Source organism: Vigna unguiculata, chromosome 3 (assembly GCF_037176805.1).
Source record: "Vigna unguiculata cultivar grain cowpea cultivar isolate G323 ecotype 2 chromosome 3, ASM3717680v1, whole genome shotgun sequence".
In the NCBI taxonomy this organism is placed as follows: domain Eukaryota; kingdom Viridiplantae; phylum Streptophyta; class Magnoliopsida; order Fabales; family Fabaceae; genus Vigna; species Vigna unguiculata.
The window spans coordinates 35,354,900-35,370,313 of NC_140794.1; the positions used below are offsets into that span (position 1 = coordinate 35,354,900).

The 15,414-nt window shown below is 39.1% G+C and overlaps 1 protein-coding gene and 1 long non-coding RNA gene across 3 annotated transcripts in view; one reads left to right on the forward strand and one right to left on the reverse strand.

The window, feature by feature from the left end:
• Positions 1-4,626, reverse strand: part of LOC114176550 (uncharacterized) — a 28,613-nt gene extending 23,987 nt beyond the window's left edge. Inside the window, exon 1 of one of the 2 annotated variants that reach the window (XR_003603020.2) lies at positions 3,935-4,626. The gene's annotated coding sequence lies outside the window, so the exon portion shown is untranslated. The remainder of the gene's footprint in view (positions 1-3,934) is intronic. The other variant, XM_085671511.1, reaches the window with a different exon arrangement.
• Positions 4,627-7,600: 2,974 nt separating this feature from the next.
• Positions 7,601-10,117, forward strand: LOC146887780 (uncharacterized). The gene is made up of 2 exons (XR_014993665.1): positions 7,601-7,707; positions 9,905-10,117. It is a non-coding gene; the product is annotated as an uncharacterized LOC146887780 (long non-coding RNA).
• Positions 10,118-15,414: the final 5,297 nt, after the last annotated feature.

The following is a 15,414-nucleotide window of genomic DNA, read 5'->3' on the forward strand; positions in this document are numbered from 1 at the left end:
CTTGTCCGAAAATACATCCTCAAACTCATGTACGACCGGTATAACTGACATCCTCTCCTCTTTCTCCACCCTAGATGCGTGAAGATGATGTAACACTGTGCACCCCCCTGTAGTTCCTTCACAACCCTTTGAGATGTTATCAACTCAGGCTCCTCTGAGTTGGGAAAAAACAGCTTCTTTTCTCGACAATCTATAAGAATGCGATTGGTAGAGAGCCAATCCATCCCCAAGATCACCTCCAACTCCTGTAGAGGTAGGCATATCAAATTCACCTTGTACCTGCGTCCCTCTACCTCCATTGGACACCTAGCACATAAGGACGACGTCCTGACCAAACCCGACGCCAGAGTAGACACCGTAAGCTAACACTACAGCTCGCACACCGACAGACCCAACCATTCCACACATGTATTTCACACAAAGAAGTGTGTCGCTCCAAAATCATATAACACACAGCATATCATCCCAGAAATCACACAATAACCCATAACAAGGTTACTCGAGCGTGCAGCCTCTACTCCTGTCACAGTGTAGACTCTGCCCGTCGCTTAAGGCCTGTTGCCTAAGTCCCTCCACTGATGCTGGTGAGGAGTCTGGACTGGAGGGCGTGTCACTACTCTAGCAAGGTTGGGGCAATCCTTCCTAAAGTGGCCTTCCTTGCCACAATTTATGCACCGGCGGTAACCTTCCATATGCGGGCAGGCATTCCTTAGGTGAGGGCCTCCACAGATATAGCATTGTACTCGGCCCTGCTAGGGAGAGAAACTCCTAGACCCCAGGGACTAATGGTTCGGTCTATCATATGGCCTCCTCTGCTCCTTATGTCTAGGTTTGGACCCAGATGGTCCACCAGTCCTCTACGGTTGTTGTAATTGTTGCGCACGCTGGCCTTCTATCTTTCGCTTCATCTTCTCCATCACCCTGGCCTTCTCCATAGAGCAACAAAGTCCTTGATGGACAAGGGAGCCACCATCAAGCGGATATCACCGCGGGGACCATTCTCAAATTTGCGGCACCTCCATTCTTTGTTGAGCGGTAGAGTGTAAAAGCGACTGAGACGCTTGATCTTCGCAGTGTACTCAGTCACAAATTTGCTCCCCTGAGTTAGTTGGAGGAACTCCACCTCCTTGGCATACTTGACACTGTCGGGGAAATACTCTAAGAGGAACTTCCCCTGAATTTCGTTTCCTTTCTCTCTCTCCATTCTTCTATTTTTACTTTCGCATTCCATGGATTGTTAAACTTCTTGGGTTGATTCCATTGTAATTTCTTAATTGAGATTCTGAGGTTAGATCAATTAATTTCTTTGTTCTTTTTATTATTGTTGAGGTTTCAATTGCTCTATGTCTTTTATCTTTGAATCACGTAAAAAGTGTCGCAACCGGAATCGCGACGGGAAGGCGAACCGAAAAAAAGAAAACGGGTTTAAAAAAGATTTGGGAGTCGCCACCATAGTTATTCTGGAAAAACTATGGAAAACCATGAAAATAAAATAAGTCTGCGAAAAACCAGATTTTGGATCCGGGAGTCGGTTACGCGTAAGGAAGGTGTTAGCACCTTACTGCGCCCGCCCGAGGGCGGTACCTTTAATAAAAAATGCAAAGCTGACGTGATTTTCAAAATATTAATTTTCCCCAAAAATAATGAGACAAAAATGCTAAGAGAAAAAGTATTTTTTTTGGGCCCGACAAGGATTGACCTTGGTCCTACGTATTCTCATTCAAAATGAGAAGTCAGGGTTACGTAGTTCTTTAGAGAAACGATTTGGAAAACAATTGAGAAAATGATTTGATTTTTTGGAGGTGAACCTGACAAGGACTGGCCTTGCTCCTACGTATCTCACGGTGGAGAATCAAGGATCACGTAGTTCTTAAAGGACTTTTGTTTGAAAATGTTGATGTTTTTATATTTTTGAAATTTAATATATTTTTTTGGTATTTTTGAATTATTTGAAAATATGTGTGTCACACGACGCGAACGGTCGGACAGACACTAAAAGAGAAAAGAAACTATTTTTGGTATTTTTAGAAAATAAGTGTCACACGGTGCGAGCGACCGGACAGACACAATAAAGTGAAAGAGAAAATTTTTCATTTTTTAGATTTTCTATTTTTCTTTTTTGTAATTTTTAATAATTTTCAAATGTTTGGTTTTCTAGGAATAAAAGAAAATAATAATAATAATAATAATAATAATAATAATTATGATAATAAATAAATAAATAAACAAAAATAAATAAATAACAAAAATAAAAAAACAAAAAAAAAATAAATAAAAATAAAAATAAATAAATAAATAAATAAACAAAAAGAAATAATTTAATTAAGAAGGATGAAAGTGGAAAACAAAATATGGGGGTACATGAGTGATTAGCGAGATGTACATGAAGTAAATTGGGTGTGTACAATAAAAATGAGAGTGTAACAAGTAAATATAAAACAAGCCCAAAAACACTATAAAGCATGTCAGGGGAGTGGGGTCAGTAAACATGGTGGTGTCGTCAGCAGATATTGGGAGGTGTATGCATAGTGAAGCAAGGGCTGCAATTAAAAAAAACAGGGGGGGTGCGCAAGAATAAAGATAAAGGAGGTGCGGGAAGGAAGCAAACATGATTCAAAAATGCAAGAGAGTGAGAATATTAAAATGGTGGTGCACGAAGAAAAGAAAAGATGAACATGGAGGTGTAGAATATTAAAATGGTGGTGCACGAAGAAAAGAAAAGATGAACATGGAGGTGTAGAGATAAAAAAGGGGGTGCGTTTGTGAAAATCCTAATGGATCCAAAACCAGGAGGGGTGAAGCTGAAAGAGGGGGGTGCGCGGAGCAGTGTTCAACTCTTTCTAAAACCAACTAACCTAATTAACCTAATGTCTACACACACGCAGCTCTTCTTCCTATCACCGCACACCACAACGTCTGAGCCGCCACCGCACGTCCCATCACCGGCGAGAGGCCACGCCGTCGACGCTAATCACCATCGGCAGTGCCGTCGGCGAGAACCTCGTTTCTTTCTCCTGCGCGCGAGGCTCCTTCGTCGCACCTCCGTAGCCAACCAAGACTTGCCGCCACCGTACCAGCCACCACGATCGGGACACGCGAGCGCCATGGAAGCTCGAACTCCGGCCTTCGTTGGCGTCACACCAGCGCCCACTCATCCCAATCCTTGCCTCTCTTCTTCCGCGAGAGAGAAAGGCGTCGTGACTCCCTCAACTCGCCACCATCGTGCCGACCACACCGCGACCCGGTTCGAGAACGTCACGCGATCACGTTCCACCGTCGACGAGCTTCGAATCGCCGCCGGCGAGGGTTTCCATTCTCTTGTTTTTTTGTTTTTTTTTTTTTGATTTGTGTTGGGTTATTTCGGCGAATTTGAGACGCGAGTGTTTGGTGTTTGGTGTACTGTGCGAGATTGGTTGATTTGTGGTGAAAAGTTAGGGTTGCGGCGTGAAGAAGATGATCAAGAGTATGTCAATGTGTTCTAAGCATGTGGGTTTTGTTCTCTCTGGTTTTTGTGCAGGTGAATGAACTTGAAGGTGAGTCAAGACAGATATTGGCTCGTTCGTGTGTTAGTTGTGTGTTGGTGAAAATGAGTATGAAGCGAGTGAAAGTGTTGATGGATCATGAAGAATGATGAACCATAGAGGATAAGGGATTGGTGGATGAAACTGATCTGGAGATTATGGAATGGTGAGAGCGTGAAGGTGGTGGATGAATGATGGTGATAAAACCCCATTTTTAAAAAGTGGAGGTACGATGAAGGTGTGAGGATGACTAGGATGATGATGAAAGATTCAGTGTAGTAATGCATACAACATATTCAATGAGCTAAATAAATGACAAGCCAAGCCCAGTATATATGACTATATTATGTTCAATCTCAAGCACGACGCAGCTGCATCAGGTTCACATTCAAGTATGCAAATGAAGTGCTTACCTCTCGCAGTCCTCCCTATCAGTGTCTACGCGACTCAAACGATTCTTCTTTCCTTTTTTGCTCGTTTGCTTTTTCTTTTCCAAGTGTTATTCTGCCATCTTCTGTTCCTCTTATGTGATGAAAATCTGTTCGAGCTCCTTTGTGCTAGGAAGTTCTTTTTCTTTTGTTGCTCTGGATATATTTTGAAATCTTTTCTCTGCTGCCAGTTAGCCCTGTGTCTCTCGCCCCCTCCCTCTTTTTCTGCTAGCCAGTTTTTTTTTCAAACGGTTCCCCCCCTTTGCTTATGTGTGGAGTTGCCTTTTAGCCATGGCAGCACTGCTATGCTCAGACTGCCTCCTCTATTTGCTGCCACCATGACACACCAATCCCCAACCTTTCTTCCTCTTCTGTCCAAAAACCCCCCCAACAACTCTGGCCATATTTTGCATGGCAGAGTCAAGTCAAATGACTCTCATTATTATTTATTCTTTTTTATTTCATATATATTTTTCATATTTTTTTTAAGAGCAGAAAAACAAAATGGTGTGAAAATAAAAATAAAAATGGAAATTGAAATTAAAAAAAGATAAAATAAAATAAGATAAAGTGAAGTAAAAATTAAAATAAAATAACATAAAATAAAATAAAACAAGATAAAATAAATAAAATAGATAAATAAAAAGCAAGACGAAATTAAAATTAAAATTAAAAACAAAAACAAATAATTAAATAAAAGAAAAGGAGTATATATGTACATCCAAATTAATGTTGATTTTTTGTGATGTGTTTTTTCTTCTCTTTTTTTTTTTTTAAAAAAAAAAATTTAGTTAATTGTTTTTATTAACCGGACAAAATTGAGTGTTGACAAAAAGTAATGATTTTAAATCTATATGCATGTTGATCATATGAGTTCAAGGGTTTTTAAATTTAATTGAGACTTTACTTTGATTTTATTTATAAACTTTCATGTGATTGAATGAGTTTTTACCAATAATTGAGACTTTATTTTGATTAAAGGTATTTACTCTAACTAAAATTAATTGAGACTTTACTTTGATTAAAGATATTTACTCTAACTAAAATTAATTGAGACTTTACTTTGATTAATTAAGCTTTTTATTTGGTGAGAAGATAAATGAATAGACATGATTAGGCATAGTAAATTTGATTGAGAGTGTACTTTGGTTGAATTTACTATGGATAATCTAAAAGTTCTCACTTTTAATTGAGACTGTACTTTGGTTAAAAGTGAGAACGCCAACAAATTAATTAAGACTTTACATTGATTAATTTGTAAATCTACAACAATAATTAATGGAGCAATAATCTTTAGATAACCGATGATGAATCTATTTTGAAAAAGCAATGGAATCAATCTATTTTCTCTATTATTGTTTCTATCTTATTTTATCTTTTTATCTTAATCCTCCCATATTTTTATTATTTTATTTGACTAATTGTTTTGTATAGATTTTATAAGAACTAACTTGTTAAAAATCAATTCCGTGTTCGTTGGGAGACAACTTTGGGTTACTTTACCCTTTCTATTTTCTTAACTACTTTCTTAACAATACTGAAGTTGTTAAAGATAAGTAGTATTAATTTGATCGTATCAACGACAACGTTATCAAATTTGGCGTTGTTGCTGGGGAGCACGGTTAGAATTTTTATCATTTTAGTTCTTATTTTTATTTTTATTCTTTTGATTTTATTCTTTTTGTTTATTTTTTAACCATAGTTTTTGTTTAAGGATTTTTGTTGGGAAATTTGTGAAACTAGTTGGGAAACACTTTGGCTAAGGAAAGATAAGGTACTTAAATTGTCCATTGAGACACATATCTCTTTCCTGGAAGTCTACTCAACAAGCTTTCAACTTATTTCTTTTCAGAAAACCTTTTTCAAAAATGCAAAATAATTTTTCCTGGAGCACTTTTCTTGCCAACACTACCCCACCTTGATATGTAACAATAAATAATTCCATGAATTGTGTTTGACGAATTTGCTTCTCATGAGTGGACCAAATGCATTATAAAGCACTATGAACAAGCTTCCTTCTCAAACATGGAAGTTGGTGTGTTTCATTCACATGCTTATCCTTTTGTTCATGTAAAATGACATTACAAACTGTAGAAGAAAAAACATTGATGAATAAACTTTCCATCATATTTTTCTCTACTTCCATCTCTTTTTCTTCATTTTCCCTTCCTTCTGCAGTTTTTATTGTTTCTTTTTCTATTTTCTCTTTCAGCCTATGTTGATCCTCACTAATTTGTCTTGGTGTCATAAATTTCAACTTCATTTTATGTCCCTCGTGCCTCAAATAAAGGGAACGTTCATCAAGATTGAGTGTTTTAAAACGAAGCCATGCCCATCCCAAAAGAATATGATAAGAGACCATGGGAGGAATATCACATAATACCTCTTTCACACATTGCCAAGTATTGAATTTGATCTATGCTTGATTCGGATGAAAGGTTGTTGGTAACTAGAGTTTCTCCACCAATCTTTGTCTCACAACATTGTTGTTACTTCCGTAATCGAATGCAACTAAACATGGGTGGCCTTCGATTAAACACCTTGTACAATAAACTTCTATTCCTATTCCAAATCTAGATAGCCAGGCTGTGAATACGAAACGATATGAATCCACAGGGTTGGATTCGTTTTACTGATCTATCAAGGTTGAAATGCTAATAAGCAAGAAATTTGAGAAATTATTTAAAATGAGAAAATGCAAACATATAAGAAGATGGAGCGGAAATTGATACACATCACAATTCCAAGAATGAAAGATAATCATAAGAGTTTAAACACACAAATGGATAAAGGACCTTTGATAAAACTCAGGGATTCTTGAATAACTCAAGAACTTAGGAGAATCACTCTCACTAAGATAAAAGAGATAAAACTCTTATATTTTTTGAATAAAACTCAGCTTGCCTTCATTGATGAAAATGGTTCAGCTTATATAGGAGCTTTAACCATCAGAATTACAAAAGACACACAAATTTCAATTACAACCTGTAAGACCCGAGAAAAATTAGACTAAAGAGAAACATACGAAAAAAAATTAATGACTTGATTAAGATGTTGATTTATTTAATTTAATTAGGTGATAAATTATGAAATATGAAATAATTATTAATTGAGTGATTTAAGTTATTATTGTATTTATAATAATTATTTAAGTGATGTAAGGTATTGTTTTATTTATTTTAAATTTTAATATTATATTTAAGATTGGGGATTTGTGTATATAACCAATTTGTGCTTATTATGACGTGAGAAAACATCTGGCTTGGTGGTTAAATTATGTTTTCTTTTCTTTCTCATTTAAGTTGTGGGGCCCACGAAACTTTATAACATTGAATCTCTCCTCATTCACGATGCAGAGATTTACGGAATGGAATTGGAATTGCATCTCCATTCACTTAACGTGCATGGTACATTATATATATATATATATATATATATATATATATATATATATATATATATATATATGTGGTTGTTGGTTTTTTTTAGTCAAATCTGTTTTCTTTTCTTTTGGGAAAATCTTTGCTGCCATTCTTTTATAAAAAGGCCAAATGGCCAAATAATATATTTTATTATTTTAAATATAAACAGAAAATATGTTAATTATAGACAAAAAGATAAGATTTTAGGAGAGAAGATATAATAGTTTTAGGTTTCTAAAATGTGGGAAAAAGATGAAAGGGAGAGGAGAGTTGGAGAAACATGGAGAGTGAAAGCGGAGGCTGTGAAAGAAATGCTTAGTGATGAACCAAGTCCAGGTAGGAGAAGTCAACCTTGCTTTCTTCTTTTGCTTTCTTTTTGACGAATAAACTTGAAAAGTATGCATGTGTAGGGTATAGTGAAAGTTAACTTTGTTTTTTGTGTGGTTTGATGCTTGAATGCTTTTGTTACTATGTTTCCTTGTCCAGTGGGTGTATAAACCTTTAAACGTTGGGTTTCCTTTTCGTTGGGTGCAGTTTTCTTAGTTCACTAGCATCTCATGCCTTTCATTCTGGGGATTTTAGAGGAAGCTACACTGGGTTCGTTTTCCTTGTTTTCTCGTATTTTTATAACAGAACATTGATGATTGGTACCATGGTTGTTTAGTTTGCGTACATAGTGCTCAAGATTTGGATGTTTTTGGTTTCAACAATTTTTATTCTCTTTTCTTCATTCATTTATTCGTTGTCAATCATTGACCAAACACTATGTGCTTATGTGTGTGTGCGTGCTCACACGAGAGATGGACAGGGGCCATGGTTTTGCTTTTGTCTCTTTTTCTTTAAACTATTCACATCACTTTGGAGGAGTTGTAGTCGTTAACATTGGTGGCTTGTTGGAGAACCCTTTGGTTTCTTTAGTTTACGGTGCAGCATGCAAAGGCAATTTTCATTCATTATGATTATTCTTTTCCTTTTTATATTGTATACAAACCCATGGTTAAATGAATTGCCATATATATATATATATATATATATATATATATATATATATATATATATATATATATATATATATATATATATATAAGTAGTGTAATTAATGGGTGGGGTAATTATATTACTATTACATTAGTTTATTTAGGTTGGATTTTCTTTTTAATTAATGGCATGCAGGTATGGTTTTTCATTGCAGCGGTAGTTCACTAGGTTTTCTAGGCTTTTCATTGAATTTTCATTGGTTGCAGTACAAAATGTTTTGGAAATCGTAGGGTGCACATGCATTGGTTCACAATTTCCGCATGGGACCCACATTCTTATTTACCTCTCTCTTGGATTTTGGTGGCAACTTTACGTAAAAGATAGGTGGAGGTTCTGTTTTTCTTCTTATTTTCTTCAAGTTCACTTTTGTAATCATATTAAAGTTTTAGCATGGCATTTTTTTATGGAACAACGTATAAACTTACTTTTATTTCTTTGTGAGGTTTTTGGTTGTAACATTTACGGTAAATGCATGGTGTTATTTTAGATGGTCACAACTTTTAGTTTCGTTTACATTCCTTATAACATGTCTATTTCTAACTCATTGAATGTGCTTAGAATAAAACCAGGGACCCACATAGTTGCAATATCAATGCTATTTCTTTTTCTTGGTTATATGTAATATTCTAGTTCCATGTTAGAGAATTAAAATGGTGGCTTGGTGCTTTAGTTGTTTATTGTTTCTTTTGGTTTGGAAACCACTTGTAGAGTTCATTGCTTGAATGTATTATTTGATAAGTTGACGGGTTTATGTTATCAAACTTTATATTTTCAAGCATGATGTGGTGGTGTTAATTTGTTATGGAACTATTGCTATGCATGATGTGGTGGTGTGTTGTTGGAAATCCGTAATTCTCATGTGTTACATGTTGGAAGTGTTTGCCTTGCTTGAAGAACTCTTGGTGGAATTAAGTGTTGTGTGAGGTTTTCAGTACCTAGGAACCTAGTGAAGACTCTTTCGCCTGTGTGAAGCAGTGGAAAGGGGTCCTTTTCGCCTGTGTGAAGCAATGGTAAATGATTGGTTCGAGTGTGGTACCCTCTCGCCTGTGTGAAGCAGTGGGGAGGGGAAAGATGTTTCTCTTTATTTCGGCTCGTTGCAAGTATAGTGCCCAATGTGTGATGCATTGACGTTTTTACTCATAATTCCTTGAGGAATAAGGGAGACAGTCTGGCTGCATTAAGCGGAACACATTGAACCGTCTGTTTTAGGAAACTAGATGTTGTTGTGGGGTGAGAGGCCGCGAAAAACCAAAGAGTGATTATAATTACTATATGTGAAGAATTGAGATCAATGTGATGTTATGTTTGGTTTGGCATGATGGATTGCATTTTGGTTAAGTTTTACTTGAATGCGATGTTGAGTATTATTGGACATGTTTTAGTTATGAATTTCTTTTATAAATATCATTGTTTATGTTAGCTTACCCCTATTTGTTTGTTTGTGTGTTTGTTGTATGTACGATGATCGTATAACGTGTGTGTTATACGGGAGCAGATGATATTGCAGATAATCTTGGCTTGGAGTAGATTGACGAGAGGCTGGGGTGGACTCTGGAGTTTTTATGATATATTTAGTTGTTTTAAATCAGATTCTAAAATTATGTAATTATCTTTTATTCGCAAATGTTATTGGAAGTTTTTGACAAAGTGACGTTTGGAATTGTGTAATTTAAATTAAATGAAAAGTTTTTTATTAGTATATTTTCAATGATAATGCTTTTCCGCTTAACGTAAAAAAAATTTCTAACGTTCCGTGACATCCCAAAATTTGGGGTGTTACACAACCCACTTAAAGTTATTCTCCCAATCATACCACAGACGCACATAATACATGGTACGCAACCTACCGAGGGCGGTATCCCGAAAGTCATTAACCGTGCATGGCCACCATCAACTCCCTAGGTCGGGTACCGGGTACCGCATACTAAGAAGAGCCATTCAAGGGACGCGGCACTCCACAATCATAACCAACAATGATCCACTAATAACCCTCAAGGGGCTTATTGGTATTTTCACCCATGGCCAGTGGATCCCAAGAAGGTAAAAGGGTATTTGGGCCTCCAAAGGCCATTGTATGTAGGACTCACAGGTAAAGTAGTATATATATATATATATATATATATATATATATATATATATATAGCACGTTACTCCATGCATTAATTACGCATTAATATATTCCCTAAGATTCTGACATCACCAGTGCTAACTTATGCATCAGAGTCTCTTTTGTAGGTTCCCCTGAGCCATCCTCGGAGCCCAACCGGAGTAGGAGAAGATCGTCAGAAGCTAGATATCCAGACCCTTCAACAGATTTGCGGATTACAGCTTGGTCCCATAAGAACAATTGTGCCCACCGTGGGGTCGAAAAGTATTTCGCAAATCCTGACAACGACCCCAGAGATAATGGTATCCACGAGAAGTGGAGTAGTGGAAGTCCCAACCGTGGCCCCAAATGCCGAAGTTGGGGACCCCTATCCTCCAGAAGGAACCGTAGGCACCCCTTTGTGGATGGTATCACCGAAACCCCCTACCCCATAAGTGGAAGGCGCCCATAGTCACTTATGACGGCAGGACAGACCTAGATGAGTTCGTGTCCATCTACACTAACCAAATTGGCATGTACTCCACCGACGATGTTGTCCTATGCATGTCATTCTCAGTGGCACTTAGAGGCTTCGCCTTGGAATGGTTCATGAGTTTGCCCCCTTACACCATTGATTCTTTTACCAAGTTGACGACTGCCTTCACCACCCAATTCAACACCAGCCGCCGCCACGACCTCACAACAATTGCCCTCCTCAATCTCCGGCAAGAGGAGGGAGACCCACTTCGAGTCTTCATAGATAGGTTCGAGGGCGATCGCCATGAAAATTAACGACCTATCCCCCAACCTCTTCTTGACTTACATTATGACTTCCTTAGGCCAAGACCGTTCGCCGACCCCTAGGAATGTATGATGAAGGATTATCTTGTTCCTTTTTAAGATTATTGAATATGGTGTGAGTTGATTAAGAAAACCAAGGAAATCCCCACTGGACATTAAGATAGCAAGCTATCTAGATGTGAAGGTTCCTTTCCAAGGTTCTAGAGAGGAGGAGAATGGATTGATGGGGAGTAAGAAATCAAAAGGAAAAACATATAATAGAAACAATATAAACCAAGAAGAGTAAAGAAAGATAAAATGAAAAGCAAGGGAAATGGGAGGAATGGAGGATTCACGCCACTACAAGGCTAGGCTAGAAGAAGCCATGGCAACTTTGAAGATGAGTGGTGTATGCCGCCACTTGCCAAGGCAAGATAAGGCTTGAAAGAACTCCACTCCCTAAGGAGGAATGCTCTCACAAAAGGTTGAAACACAAAGTGTATAATTTCTCCAAAATGTTCAACCCTTGTACAAGTGTTAGAGGTCCCCTTAAATAGACAAGTCTAGGGGCCCCTTAGCAAAACAACTAAGTTAAAGGATTACAAAAGAAACCTAGCATGTTCTAGAAAGTAGGTCATCCTAGGGTGCACATGGGTGAATTTTCGTCCAAGCCATCTAGGTGGCAAGTCTTCATGGCCAAGGCTCCCAAAGGAAGGTTCTAGAACATTCTAGAAGACTTGGTGTCCAAGGCATGTGGGCCTCCTCTTTCTAGATGCTTCTAGAAAGTCTTATTCCTTCTCTCTCTTCCTTAGGACGCCAAGTGTCTCCTATGTGGTCCTCCTCCTTTCTTATTCCTACAAAAGCAATTTAAGGAATTTATTAGCATGTTGGTTTAAGGTTAAGCTAATCTTTTGAGTCAACAAGTCAACCCAAAGTCAAGGTCAACAAGTCAACTCAAAAATAGTCAACCAAGCCAACTTAAAGGAATTTTAAACTAAAGAAAATAAAAGCAAAGGAAGGGATCAAGGAACTCCCTTTCTTCTAAGCATGTGCCATGGGCCATCATCCTTGGTAGTGATCAATCCTTTATCAATGTAGGAGCTCAAGAAGAGGGCATTTATGTTCATCAGAGTCAAAGACATGCGACGATACCAGGATAACGTCCAGTCCGCCCCAATCCAAGTAAAAACTAAGAGAGCCGTCAATGAACTAGTGACGTGCGAGTCAAACCGCCCAAGAGAACGAAAACAATCTATATTTACCAGCTACGCGCATCCTGGATGAGGTCCTACAAGCAGCAAATACTGCCGGTATCACCGTAACAACGGACACACAACCAAAGAATGCGAAACACTACGTGACAAGATAGAAGAGTTGATATGCGCTGGTCATCTTAAACACTACATCAGGGGCGAAGAAGGGGGATCTCGACCCCGTTACGACAGATCAGATAGCAGGAGTTTTGAGCGAAGGGACGAAAAACGATTCGAATGGAGAGAACCAAGAAGAAACCAAAATGTGGAACACAAGGCGGCGAATCAACAACAAGATAGACGACCCGACGACAGACCTCCCCTAAGGGGAACGATCAACACCATATCCGGCAGATTTACAGGTGGAGGATGCTCATCATCCTCAAGGAAGAGGCACTTAAGAGTCATCCAATTTGTACACGCCATAGCCAACAAATCACAGAGGAGAATGCCCCCATCACATTCACTAACTCAGACTTCGCAGGCACCGATCCAAACCAAGATGATCCCATGGTCATAACCATTAAACTCCAAAGCTTTGCGGTAAAGAAAGTACTAGTCGACCAGGGCAGTTCAATGGACATACTATATTGGAAGACATTCCAAAAACTGCAGATATCCCCGGAAGATTTGACCCCATACGATGACCCCATATATGGATTCGCTGGCGAGAGAGTTCCGACCAAGGGCTATATCGACCTGGACACAACCTTCGGCGAAGGAAGGGTAGTTAAAACCATATTGGTCCGCTACCTAGTCGTGGATGCCCACACCTCTTACAACGTACTACTGGGGCGCCCCTCGCTCAACGCATTAGGAGCAATAGTGTCCACCCTACACTTGGCCATGAAATTCCCTTCACCGTCAAGGGACATCCTCACGGTGCACGGTGATCAAAGAGTAGCTAGAGAGTGCTACATGGGCAGCTTGAAGTTGCTTAACAACCAACTTCTTCTCGACCTCCAAAACACTTAATATCATAAATTTCTACTTCTTCTGATGTCCCTCATGCCTCAAATAAAAGGGAACGTTCATCAAGATGGAGTGTTTTAAAACGAAGCCATGCCCATCCCAAAAGAAGATGACAAGAGTCCATGGGAGCAATATCACATAATACTTCTTTCACACATTGCCATGTACTGAATTTGATCCATGCTTGATTCAGATGAAAGGTTGTTGGTAACTGGAGTTTCTCCACCAATGTTTGGCTCACCACATTGTTTTCACTTTCGTAATCGAATGCAACTAAACATGGGTGGCCTTCGGTTAAACACCTTGTATAATAAACTTCCATTCCTATACCAAATCTACATAGCCTGGCTCTGAATACCAAATGATGTGAATTCAAAGGGTTTGATTCGTTTTACTGATGTTTCAAGGTTGGAATGCTAATAAGCAAGAAATTTGAGAAATTAATAGCCTTCTAATTAACAGCCAACTTAATTAACAACCAACTTCTTCTCGACCCCCCAAAACACTTAAATAATTCCATGCCTTCTAGTCACGCTCCCTCTGCACTTTCAAGCCAACAACCTCTTCAGCAAGCTTTTTCTTATCTCCCTCAGAAAGCTCCTCTGACAGCATGGTCGTCACCCTCATAACCAACCCTCGGTCAGCCGCCTCCACTACGACCACCTCCTCATCACTCACCTTTATCTCAACACCCTTCCTCATCTTCACCTTATTCTTTTCAAACCCACCCAGATCAGGATTGCTCGAACCGTTGGAACTGACACCCCCAATCTTAGCCAACACACGAAGCCTTTTGCGATATTTCCCAACACCCTCTAAATTTAGAAGGAGCCAGCCTTTTCGCAATAGGAGGAGGATACGTGTCAACAGCCGGCCCAGCTAGCTTGTCTCGGATCTTCGCAAACAGATCACATTCTCTAGGTTGTCTCGGATCTTCGCAAACAGATCAACTTCTCCGCCAACCTTTTTCGCATGATGCGCCATCACACCTGCATAAACCAAAATTTTTAGATTAGTCCAATAACTGCAACAGCTAGAGCACAAAGAACTCACCGCATAGATACCTCGTCGAATTATCAGTCAAGTAACAGCACACAACCCACTTTCCGGGAACCTTAGTAGGGAGTCTCTCAAGCACGTCTACCACCCGCCTACTTTCCACATCCAACATATCCTTAGACGCCGCATCCAGGCGAGCAGGCGCTTCCGTCTAAAAAAACAGGAACTTAGGAAGTCCGCCATCATCATAATACAACGACTGGCCTCCAACAAGCAATCGCACGTGAAAAAATCCATCTTTAAACTTCTTAAAAGATGGCGTAAACCCATTCAGCAGCCCAACTTTAGGTCGGCTAATCAGCGATAACCACGATATTGGGTCCCTCGGCCGAGTTGTATAAAAATAAAGAAAACTCTCAAGGGTCGGCGACAAATAAAGAGCTTTGCAAATCAACCTAAAAGCTTGCAGGCTACCCTAACTATTCGGATGGAGTTGAGTAGGCGCCACATTGAGCTTCCGCAAAACCCCCATAATAAACTCCTCAAAGGGCAGGCGCACGTGCAACTTCATAAACATACACACATACGCGTAAAGGAAGTCGTCCTCCAACCCCTCACGACCGTGGCAAACAACATCAATACCACTCATCCGTTCGATCGACACAACATTTGTATCGGCCGGCCCCCCTCTCAAACAAGTAAACTCTCCCCAACCATGATTGAAGGAGACGAGACCACCTAAACTTCGAAAAGCAATTCCTAACACCTTCATTGACCCACTAGTACCCACCCCTCTTCGGCTATGAAGACTCTGCATGCTCACTAGCTAGATCCTCGCGGACCTCCCTTTTCGTCTCGACATGTAGGGACTCGGAGGAAGTACAAAGAAACTCTAAACTAAGGCCACCAAAGCTG